The following is an 11486-nucleotide window of genomic DNA, read 5'->3' on the forward strand; positions in this document are numbered from 1 at the left end:
GAGGCCAGATGAGTGTGAGCAGCAGGCCGAGGCTCACCTGGTCCCGGGCTCATCTCATTTGTCTACCTGCTGCTGGAGAACCCCAGATAAATTCAGGCATCATAGGCTGGTCCCCCAGCAAGCGGTCATGGGGGTGAGGGAGGTGGGGCTCCCGAGCCCATGCTCCCCTCTTCGGAGATCCACTCTCCGCCCCAGGGCAGGATAGCTTGCCCACCTCTTTCATTGTCTCAGGCCTAACGAGGGGCCTGTGCCCGCCTCGCCCATCCATTCCCTACTCAGACTGACTGCCAGATGCTGAGCCTCCCAGCAGGAAGATGCTGTCATCTGTTGACCTGTGGTCTGGGGGGACCCAGGTGGCACCCTCGCACTCAGCCTTGTTCAGGGGATGGACCCGTCTCTCGCAGGCAGCTGAGGGCTGCCAGCCTGCCAGCCGCCCATGAGTGCTAGGTACCAGACCCTGAAGAGTACAATGTATCCTCATCTCACTCCTCATGTTGTTCTTGCTAAGATGACTTTTCAGTGGATTCATTGGGAAACCTGACTTTGGGAGAGCCAGAGGTCTGGAGATGATCTGGACTCGGCCGCGTGTGGGTCTGGGCCGAGGAGAGACGGGCCACGGAGAGACCAGCCGTGGACCTCACTCAGGGCAGGCAACTGAACCGAGCTCAGCTTATATTCTGAACGAGTGTTCAGCCCCTTTTCCTTGGAAACTCATCCCCAGGCCACGTGCATTGAACGATTCGTTTGCCACACTGCTTCTCCTAGATGGGGACCCATGACTTCCTGAGAGCCAGGAGTGGGTGGTCCCCGATCTCTGTGGCTTTGCTCCAGAGAGTCTACTCTGCTGTGGTTGCTTGCTGCTGCTTTTTAATAGTTAATATTTATTTGGCTGCTCTTGGTCTTAGTTGAGGCATGCGGAATCTAGTTCTCTGACCAGGGAGGCAGGCAGAGTGGGGCTGGATCCCTGGCCTCCCTGCTGTGGTCCACAGGGCACCTCCACCCAGGGGATGAAGGGCTCTGAGAGGCCAGAGCGGCCCTTGTTCTCTGGAGGGGCCGATGTGGGTGGTGGAATCGAGTGACAAAGCTGGCCTTCCATGTGGGGAACTACAGTCATGGGGCCCCCTGCTCTGAGCAAGGCTGGGGTGTCCTCAGATCGGGACCCCAGGTCTGGGTCAGCTGCGGCGATGGGGCGCCTTGCTCTGCCACGTCCTTGGTGCAGGTCAGCAGCTCCTGCCCGTCCCCAGGCCCAGACAGTAGATATTCTGTGAATCAGTGACATGCGCCCAGCTATCCCCGCCGGGACTGCATAAATCTTCTCGTTTTTGCCGTATCACTGGCTCTCGTGACAGCTCAAGATGTTTCTCTGCTTCTGAGTATCCCTTTTATTAAAAAGACGCTGGAGCCTTGCAGACGTGTTAACCAGTGGCCCCTCTGGCCCCCCTGGCCTCTCATTTCTCAGCTCGGCTTTCCCTCTTCGCTGCTCCCACAAGTCTTTCACATCATTCATTTTGACATTTAAAAGTTTCCAAGCTTGATCTGAGATGCCACAAACACTGCCATTGTTATTTGGTGGGCTCTGGAATGCTGAGAATCCCAGGACTGGGGCGGGGGGTGGGGGAAGGGCGAGCCTGCCTGCCTTGTCTGGATGCAGGGAGCTCAGTCCTTGCTGGGAGGTGGGCTTCCGCCCTGGGGTCATGGCCGCTCCCGCCTTCTGCAGGCTCTGCTTGCCTTTCGGGCTTCCTTCCTTCTCACCAGGCCAGTCCCTCCTTTTGTTTTTTTCGAGGATCCTAGAATCTTAATGTTCCACTTTTTCAGGAAAGTCGCTCCTATTACCCAAGGGTGATTCCGTCACCTTCTCCCTGGCTCCTGCTCCTAACAGGCCCTCCATATTTCAGGAGAGGCTGTCAGAGAGAGCAAAGCTGGCCACGCTGGGTCTCGGGCCACGTGGCGCCATCTCTGATGGTTCTTGGTGGTGATGCTTTAGTTGCCAAGTAGAGTCCGAACTTGCGACCCCATGAACTGAAGCCCGCCAGGCTCCCTGTCTGTGGGATTCTCCAGGCAAGAATACTGGAGTGGACTGCCGTGCCCTCCTCCAGGGGATACTTGAGTGGACTGCCATGCCCTCCTCCAGGGGACCTTCTCGACCCAGGACTCAAAGCTTCATCTCTTGTACCCCCTGCATCTCTTGTACCCCCTGCGTTGGTAGGTGGGTTCTTTACCGCGAGCGCCTGAGAAGTTCCTGATGGTTCTTGTGCTGTGCTTACACACTCAGTCTTGTCTGGCTCTTTGCGACCCCATGAAATGTAGCCCGCCAGGCTCTTCTGTTCTTGGGATTTCCCAGGCACGAATACTGGAGTGGGGTGCCATTTCCTACTCCAGGGGATCTTCCTTACCCAGGGATCGAACCAGCATCTCTTGCGTCTCCTGCGTTGGCAGGCAGATTCTTTACCACTAGCGCCACCTTGGGTTCATGGGGTAGGAAAAGCGGTGACAAAAAGGCAGGCCTCATTACCCAAGTTTTACTTTTGTCTGCTAAACACATGAAACAAAATAGAACTACATCAACCATCACAATCACCTTCATTTCCTAAAGCACTTTTGACGCCTAAAACGTAGTAGGAAGGGAACAAAATCAGAGTGAAACCCAGTTTTTGCCAACAAAGGACAAACTTCACACTGACATTTTTACATGGACCAGTGAAAATTCTACCAAAGCCGAGTGTCAGTTAAAGGGGACCAGTATTTTCAAATTAGAGCTCCTCAAACTTTAAATGCATGCACAGGGGGCTTCCCTAGTAGTTGAGGGGTTAAGACTCTGTGCTTTCGACACAGGGATTGGGTTCCATCCCTGGTCAGGGAACTAAGATCCCACATGCCTCTTGGCAAGGCCAAAAGTAAAAAAAAAAAAAAAAAAAAAAATTAGACATATGCACAAATCTCCAGGCCCTTGTTAAAATGCAGATTCTTATTTATTAAGTTGGAATGGGGCTTGGAAGTCTTTTTAATAAGTTCTCAAGTGAGGCCCAGCTCCCAGTGCCAGGTCTTGAGTAGTAAGGGTCTGCCTTGTATAGAGCCCCAAACAAAACTGAGGTTCTATCACCCTTTTGAAGAATAAAATTAGATAAAGTGTTGGTTTGTACCACGTAAACCGAAACATCACTTAACAACTAGATTCTCTGCTATGGCCTGTCCATAGCATCTCCCACAGACTGCTGTCTGGCTGTAAGTTCCACAAATAAAGTCAGAGGACTGAATCATGGCTACTGGACAGCTTCAGTCATCCAGGCCAAGCATCAGCTGGACCAAAGTGAGCAGGGCTTTCAAGCCTGCCAATCCCTCTGGCCACCTGCCCCATCCTCCACCCCCAACCCACAGTGAGAGGTGCGTTTGGCATCATCACCCTGCGCTGAAATCAGGTTTTCCATAATAATACTTTGCCTTATTGCATATGATACATTCTAATTTTAAAAATATATAAAATGCTCATTCCTATAGACTCAATGGATTTTAGGGTCCACCATTAGGTTGTGACCCAGAGTTTGACAAATACATGTGCTCCTTGAAAGCCTTTTTACAAATTGATGTTACATGAGTTTTTGATCTGTTATGGAGGAAGGCACAGGTCTTCTGTAGCTTAAGAAGACCTAATTTAGGAAATACTGACTTAAAGTTATAGTCAAAGCTATGGTTTTTCCAGTAGTCATGTACGAATATGAGGGTTGGACCATAAAAATGACTGAGCGCTGAAGAATTGATTCTTTCAAACTGTGGTGCTGGAGAAGACTCTTGAGAGTCCCTTGGACAGCAAGGAGATCAAACCAGTCAATCCTGAAAAAAATCAGCCCTGAATATTCACTGGAGAGATATATATATATATTATATATATATCATATTCAGAATAATATCAGCTTCACTGATGCTGAAGCTGAAACTCCAATACTTTGGCCACCTGATCTGAAGAGCCGACACATTGGGGAAGACCCTGATGCTGGAAAAGATTGAAGGCAGAAGAAGAGAGCAACAGAGAATGGAACGGTTTTGCATGACATCACTGACTCAATGGAAATGAATTTGAGCAAACTCTGGGAGATGGTGAAGGACAGGGAAGCCTGGTGTGCTGCAGTCTGTGGGGCTGCAAAGAGTTGGACATGAGTTAGTGACTGAAGAAAAACACAGCACTGAAAATGATGATTTCTTCATATTATATACCCTGTCAGCTCTGTTTTTAAATATTTTCTTACTTTTTTAATCCAACAATTTTTTTTTAAGTTTAAATTTTATTTATTTTATGTATGTATGTACGTACTTATCTGGTTGTGCTGGGTTTTGATTGTGGCATGTGGGATCTAGTTCCTCGATCAGGGGTTGAACCCAGAACCCTGTATTGGGAGTGTGGAGTCTTAGCTGTGGACCACCAGGGAACTCCCTCTTATTTTATTAAATTTAATTTTTATTTTATATTGGAGTATGGTTGATTTACAGTGTTGTGTTAGTTTCAGGTGTACAGCCAGGTCAATCAGTTACACGTACACATGCATCCACTCTTTTTCTGATTCTCTTCCTATTTAGGTTATTGCAGAATATTGAGTAGAGTTCCCTGTGTTACACAGTAAGTCCTTGTTGGCTACCTATTTTATATATGCTGCTGCTGCTAAGTCGCTTCAGTCGTGTCCGACTCTGGGCGACCCCATAGATGGCAGCCCACCAGGCTCTCCCATCCCTGGGATTCTCCAGGCAAGAACACTGGAGTGGGTTGCCATTTCCTTCTCCAATGATTTTATATATAGTAGTGTGTAAATGTTAATCCAAAACTCCTAAATTTATCCTTCCCCCCCACATTTCCCTTTTGGTGACCATACGTTTTTTTAAAGTCTGTTATGTGGTGAGCCAAGGATAAAAGAGCAGATAAAACCAAGGAAGGTCTTGGAATGCAGGAACAGAAAAACCTGACCCTTATCGTCCTTCCCTCCCCCGTGCTGTAACTATTATGGAACAGTACAACCCGTCTCCCCGCCTACCCCACAGGCAGAAGGCATCTGCCCTCCTCTTCCCCATCCCACTCCTTGTGCCCTGGGTGTAAAAGTGGACTGAAGACCCTGCTCAATGTTGCTTCTCCCTTGACCTGGCCTGCTGTTCTCAGAGCGTCTTCCTCTCATAAACTTAATTTCCGTCTCATTCTGCCTCATGTCTGGAAATTCTTTACCAACCTGAGCATGGACCACAACATGTTATTCTGTTTCTGTTTTGTAAATAAGTTTATTTTTATCATTTTTAAAATAAAGTTTCCACATATAAGTGATATCATATGGTATTTGTCTTTGTCTGACTGACTTAGTATAATAATCTCTAGGTCCATCCGCATTGCTGAAAATGACATTATTTCATTTCTACCCTATAAGCTCCTACTGAAGAGATTTTTGCCATCTATTTCTTTGGTAAATCTCAGAGTAAACTCATCTTGAATTTCATCTTGGTAAATTCATCTAAGAAAATGGATGGATGAATGAATTAGCATATTTATAGATACATAAGTCCTTGGATGGAAGATTTCAGGACTAATAAATTTTGAAATGTGTTACCAGTAATGTGGTCTGAGAACATAGGAACAACAAAATGTTTTTCAAATTAAAATGTATCGCAGCAGAAAAATGATTGATTTATAAATGGCTTTTGAATATACTAATCACAGAGGCAATGATAATGTTGCTTTGCACTGAGTCATTATATGCCTACTGCAGTAAACATTTTAGTTCGTAAAATTACAAAGTCTATTTAGAAACTGCCCTTTTCTCTCTTTTTGCTTTGTCTCGCGCGGCATGTGGAATCGAACCTGCTTCTCCTGCAGCGGAGGCATGGAATCTTAACCACTGGACCACCAGGGAAGTCCCGGAAACTGCACTTGAAAAAGAAAAAAAGAAAAACCAGAATGTGGCTCCAGGGAGATGAGGTGTACTGCACTGGGCTAGGTGATCTCGCTTTTTCTTAGAGACAGGAAGAAGCTTTTAGAGGATCCTGTCTAGAGCTTTTAAAGCTTTTAATAGGGGATGTTTACTGAAGGGGAACATGGCAGCTTTTAACAGGTGACCTTGTTTACTGAAGGGGGACGTGCGGGGAGGGGGTTGGGGAAACCCCACGGGGAGAAGGAAGCTGCTCAGGACTCCTCCCTCCTCTAATCCCAGACACCCATTCCCTGTTGGCCACCTCAGCTCTGACGGGAGGCTGGCTTGGACCCAGTCTGACCCACTTTCAAATTCTGGGGAGGAAGAACCAGATTGGGTCGCCTGGTACAGCTGTCCATCTCTTGGGTAGTCAGTCGTCATCTGGGTATGCAGTGACGACGTACAGACGTGGTGTTAGGGCGTCTGCTGGCTCGGTGGGGCGTCACGAGAACTGTGGTCCGGGCGAGTACCTCAGAAGTGCCCATGAAGAGACTTCTCTGGTGGTGGCTGGGACTCTGGGCTCCCAACATAGAGAGTCCGGGTTTGATCCTAGGTTGCAGAACTCGATTCCCCATCCCACAATTAAGAATTGGTGCAGCCAAATAAAACAAGAAATAAAGTAAAATAAAATGAAAATTAAAAAAAAATTGGCTATGGCACTGCCGAAGCCTTTGTTCATATAAGATCTTTTTTTTTTCAATTGTAGAAGACGTTTATTCGTTTTCACAATCGATAGCCAGACAAAACATAAAAATTCATTACAGTTGCAAGCCATAATGGAAACATGATTAAACTAACAATATAAAATAATTACATACTATTTGGGGGCCCAGCAGAGTGATGTGGTAAGTGGAAGGGCATCCATGCCCATGTTTTCATCTGCCCAGTCATTCTATGTCTTTTATGCATTTAATCCATTTACATTTAAGGTAATTATCGATATGTAGGATCCTATTACCATTTCCTTAATTGTTTTGGGTTTATTTTGTGTAGGTTTTTTTTTTCCCTTCTCTTGTGTTTCCTGCTTAGAGAAGTTCCTTTAGCATTTGTTGTAAAGCTGATTTAGTGGTGCTGAATTCTCCTAACTTTTGCTTGTCTGTAAGATCTTGCCTAGCAGCCAATTATGAAAAAAAATGGACAAAGGCCAAACTGTTCTGGTGAAGGAGATGGTAACCAAAGTCCCACCAAATTGATATCCCTCTGCTAGTGCTGAGGAGTGAGTTTTGAAAACTGTGGATCTAACTGTATCTCCTGGTTTTATAGAACAGGTTCAGACGGTAAAGAATCTGCCTGCAATGTAGGAGAGCTGGGTTCGATCCCTGAGTGTGGAAGATCCCCTGGAAGAGGGCATGGTATCCCACTCCAGTATTCATGCCTGGAGAACCCATGGACAGAGGAGCCTGGCGTGTTACAGTCTATGGGGTCACAAGAGCTGGATACAGCTGAGCACAGAAGCTAGCGCATGAGGTCACTGCCTCAGGGGTTCCCAGCAGCTCAGCGTCAGGGTGTGATGAACATCAAGAGCCTGGACTCCTGGGGGAACGTTCTTACAGACTTCCACTTGCTCCTTGATTCCAGGTACCACACACACAACGGCTGGCAAAGTCTCCTATTTTAGTAAAATGCCTCTCTTTGGAAAGAAAGCTATTGGAGTTCTAAGCCAAATTGATTTTGATTTACAGGGTTGAAAATAGAAAAGAAAGCAACTACAGTTAAGTGAAATGCCAGATTTGCGTCCTGAGCTGGAAGTTTAGCCTGATTAGGTTTCCGTAGGTGTGCTTACCTTGCCTCGTCTCGCTCAGCATCCTTCTGCCCTCGCTCTCCCTTGAACATAGACGAGGGTCTGATGGCCCAGAAAGGCTTGCTCTGGTCACTGACCACTTTTCTGGTTGCAAATGTGCTTTGGTGTCTCTCATGGGATAACGCCTCCAGGCGACGCCTGTGTGTGTGTAGGCAGAAGCTAAACGAAGCAGGAACCTGGTAAGCTTGGTCACCCTTATCCATTTGAGTTATTTTATTTTTTAAAAAGAAGCTCATCTTATTTGTCCTTGGGGAAACACAATTTATATTTTATCTATTTATTTATTTGGCTGCATCGCAGCATACTGGATCTCTGATCTTCCTTGTGGCATGTGAGATCTCATTCCCTGACCAGGATCGAAGCCGGGACCCCTGCACTGAGACTGCAGAGTCTTAGCCACTGGACCACCAGGGAAGTCCCTCCACTGGGGTTTTTAAGGGTGCACTTGGGAAGCCCTCTTGGCTGTGTCCTTGCAAACCATTCTAGGGAAAAGAGTTTGGCTATGCGGCTGGAGGCTGGCCCCCGGCCATCAGCTGGGCACCCTTTGACAGTCCCGCAGCTGTCCAGAGGCTCTGCCCTGCGCCTCTGCCCTGCACCTGCTCGCTCAGCCACTGGATGGCACTGTTAGAACTGGAGAAAAGAGGCTTCCTCCCCTGAAACCGTTTTCCGTCATTCCAATCCTCTCCAAACTGTCATTTCCACCCACCTCTTCCAAACAGAACAGAACAAAATCATTTCATAGCCTGTTTCTGCTGCTCTGCCCCCAATCCAGTCTGCCCTGTCCATCCCTGGCTGCCTGCAAAGATGAGTAGCCCCGCTGCCTCCTTTTCTGCCCTCAGGGTCCCCTCTGTCCATCCTATTTTTGCATCTTTATCATTCTGTGTGTGGTGGGGGGGGGCCCTCTAGAATTTCAGGCAATCTAGGGAAGTAGCAAGGGCCATGAAAGACTTATATGGACCTGGGGGCCTAAAAGAGAAAGCAGAAGTGCCTGCAATCCTTCTGGTCGCATGACTTGTGTTCTAGAAGGAAAAAGAAACTAGGGCTGCAAGCACAGAGGCAGCGTGGAGCAGGGTCACTGGGAGAAGGTGCTGGAAGGGGGAACGGGGCGGGGGAAGAATGTGCAGAGTGCAGGAAACGGGCTCTCGGCAGTGGAATCTTGGCGTTAACTTGGCCACTCAAAGGCTTTCTGTTCCTGGCTTCTGAGCTGCCGCTATGTCAAAACCCCCTCCGCCGGGTCAAGGGTGGGTGGGGGTGCGGGCCTGAGCAGCCCTCGCCCTCATGCACTGGTTTTGACCCTTGCCTCCCAGTTCTGGCTGCCACTTCCTCTTCCTGTGAGATGTGAGCGGGGAGCAGACTGAGAGGACCAAGAGCTGGAGGAGAGAAAACATAGCTGTCCCCCACCTTTGCACACCTATCTCAGGTCCCCCAGACTGCCCGTCGCTGCTGCCTCAGCTTGCTTCCCTCTCAGGGGAGGCGAAAACAACATTTCTTGGGAGGAATTCGCTCTGAGAAAAGCATTTTCCCCTAACAATGACCAGGAAATCCTGTCTTGACTGATATTCTCAAGGTGTGCTGGCCTCTTGGCAGAGTCATTTGAAGGCTTATTCAACCATGCAAACGCCCATGAGACATGGTTCCCAAACTCCGTGGAGGCGTGCTGGCCACACCCCTCCCCTTGGCCAACCCTGACCTTGAGCAGGGAGCCCGGCCAGCTCGCCCAGCCTGCCTGCAGGTGGGAGGTCTCTCTGCTGACTCAGGCCCAGACTGGGTCAGGTGCCTGCCTTCAGTCCCATGAGTAATACCCTGCCTGTCCTCTGCAAAGGGCCTTCCCAGGATTAACGAATTAGTCACCCCCCGGGAGAGCAAGGGAGCAGGTTATGGTCATCCTCATTAAGGCTGTGCCTCATAAGGCCTGCCTCAGGCCAGCGAGCGTCTGGATGTGGGTGCAGGCAGACAGGGGCTCAGGGTGTCCCAGGGAGAGGCCCCTCCAGGGCGCAGGGGAGGCTGGAGCTTCTCACTGGGCAGCTGGGGGCTTCACCCACTGAGGGCCGAGGGGAGGGGAATGGAGAGTCTCAGGTCCACGTGAGAAGATGCAGATAGTTTGACAGAGGCTCAGCCACGCAGTTCCACAGTCTGCTCTGAACAATTCAGAAACTGACGCCGATGGGCCTCCCACCATTCTGCCCCTCCAAGCAAGTCGTCCAGATATTTATGAAATGCGCCTCAGAACCCTTTCCTTTCTGTGTCTGCGTGGGGATTTCAAATGACTAAAAGTGATAAAGCACAGGTCATTATAGGACCTTGCAAAACAAAAGCATGTTGTGAATGCCTAGGAGAGTAGGGGCCCCATGTCCCTCTGGGTCACGGGGCCCCCAAAGAGGTTCGTCTTCTTTCGGGAGCAGGACACAGGTGAGAGAGCTTTAGGAGGTAAGAATGTGTACTAATGACAGAGCTAGGACCCAAGCACCTTCTGGAAGCCAGACAGCAGAGCAATCCTTTCGGTCAACCCTGTCTGCAGCTGCTTTTTATAAACTTGGCATAAATACGTGCTTGGAAATGCCCGGGCAGTGTATCTGGAAAATATTTTCTACCATTTGAAAATACACACACACACATATACATGCTTAGAAAGGGAAAAAAAAAAAAAAACACACACAACAGAAATTGTGCATTTTACAGAGTGGCTTCACTTGCGGTTTTTTTCCATTACTTCCTCAGTTCATTTTTCTGCTGCCAATTTTAGAAGGCCATAAGTCATAGTTGTTGTTAAACTTTGTCAGTTAAAATGTAACTCTAAGAACAAGTCATATGATACATTGGAGCCAAATGGCCTTTTGGAAAGCGTGGTGGTGGGAGGTAGGAGAGCCAGTCCTGGCGTCTTGGCTCTTCGCTGCTGTGTATTATGTGTCCTGCCCACGAGAAAACAGAGTCCCCCGTTGCTGGCCTCAGCCCCCAAAGGCCACTGATCCGAGGGAGGGAGGCTTTTCAACATTTATTCGGTGTGACCCAGGCATGGAACATAATCTTGTTTTTTGAAGTGCTCGTGTGTGCTAAGCCGCTTCAGTCGTGTCCAGCTCTTTATGACCCTATTGACCGTAGCCCGCCAGGCTCCTCTGTTCATGGGATTCTCCAGGCAAGAATACTGGAGTGAGTTGCCGAGCCCTCCTCCAGGGGATCTTCTGGACCCGGGGATCGAACCTGCGTCTCTTGCGTGTCCTACATTGGCAGGCGGGTTCTTTACCACTAGCACCACCTGGGGAGTCCTCAGTCTTACACAATGGTGAAATTCTCAGTTGTTGAGAGAGACTTGTGTATGTAACAGCTTTTTTTTTTTTTAAATATAGACATTTACTTATTTATTTTATTTATGGCTGTGCTGGGTCTTATTAACAGTTGCAGCATGCAGGCTCTTCTACCTTTATTGTAGAATGTGAGATTTAGTTCCCTGACCAGGGGTCGAACCTGGGCCCTCTGCATCAGGAGTGTGGAGTCTTAACCACTGGACTACCAGGGAAGTCCCTTCCTCATGGAGTTTTATTCTAGTGGGACAGACAGACACGGGCTGACTCACCCCTACAGTGCCGTTTGCACATGAGGCTAGCTACAGCCCTGAAGCAGAGGGACAGATGGCTAAGAGCCACCAGGAAAGACGGCTTTATCACAGGCAGAGTGGGGTACCCTTGGGTCTCTCATGTACTGTCCAGAGCCTGCCCGCCTTCCCTGTGGAGTGGGCACAATGCCACTGC

The 11486-nt window shown here is 48.7% G+C and overlaps 1 non-coding gene across 1 annotated transcript; it reads right to left on the minus strand.

Moving 5' to 3' along the window:
• Positions 1-11181: 11181 nt before the first annotated feature.
• TRNAR-CCU lies at positions 11182-11254 on the minus strand. The gene has a single exon. It is a non-coding gene; the product is annotated as a tRNA-Arg (tRNA).
• Between the last annotated feature and the right edge of the window lie 232 nt (positions 11255-11486).

The sequence above is a fragment of the Oryx dammah genome, unplaced genomic scaffold (genome assembly GCF_014754425.2).
Source record: "Oryx dammah isolate SB20612 unplaced genomic scaffold, SCBI_Odam_1.1 HiC_scaffold_11077, whole genome shotgun sequence".
Taxonomy (NCBI): Eukaryota; Metazoa; Chordata; class Mammalia; order Artiodactyla; family Bovidae; genus Oryx; species Oryx dammah.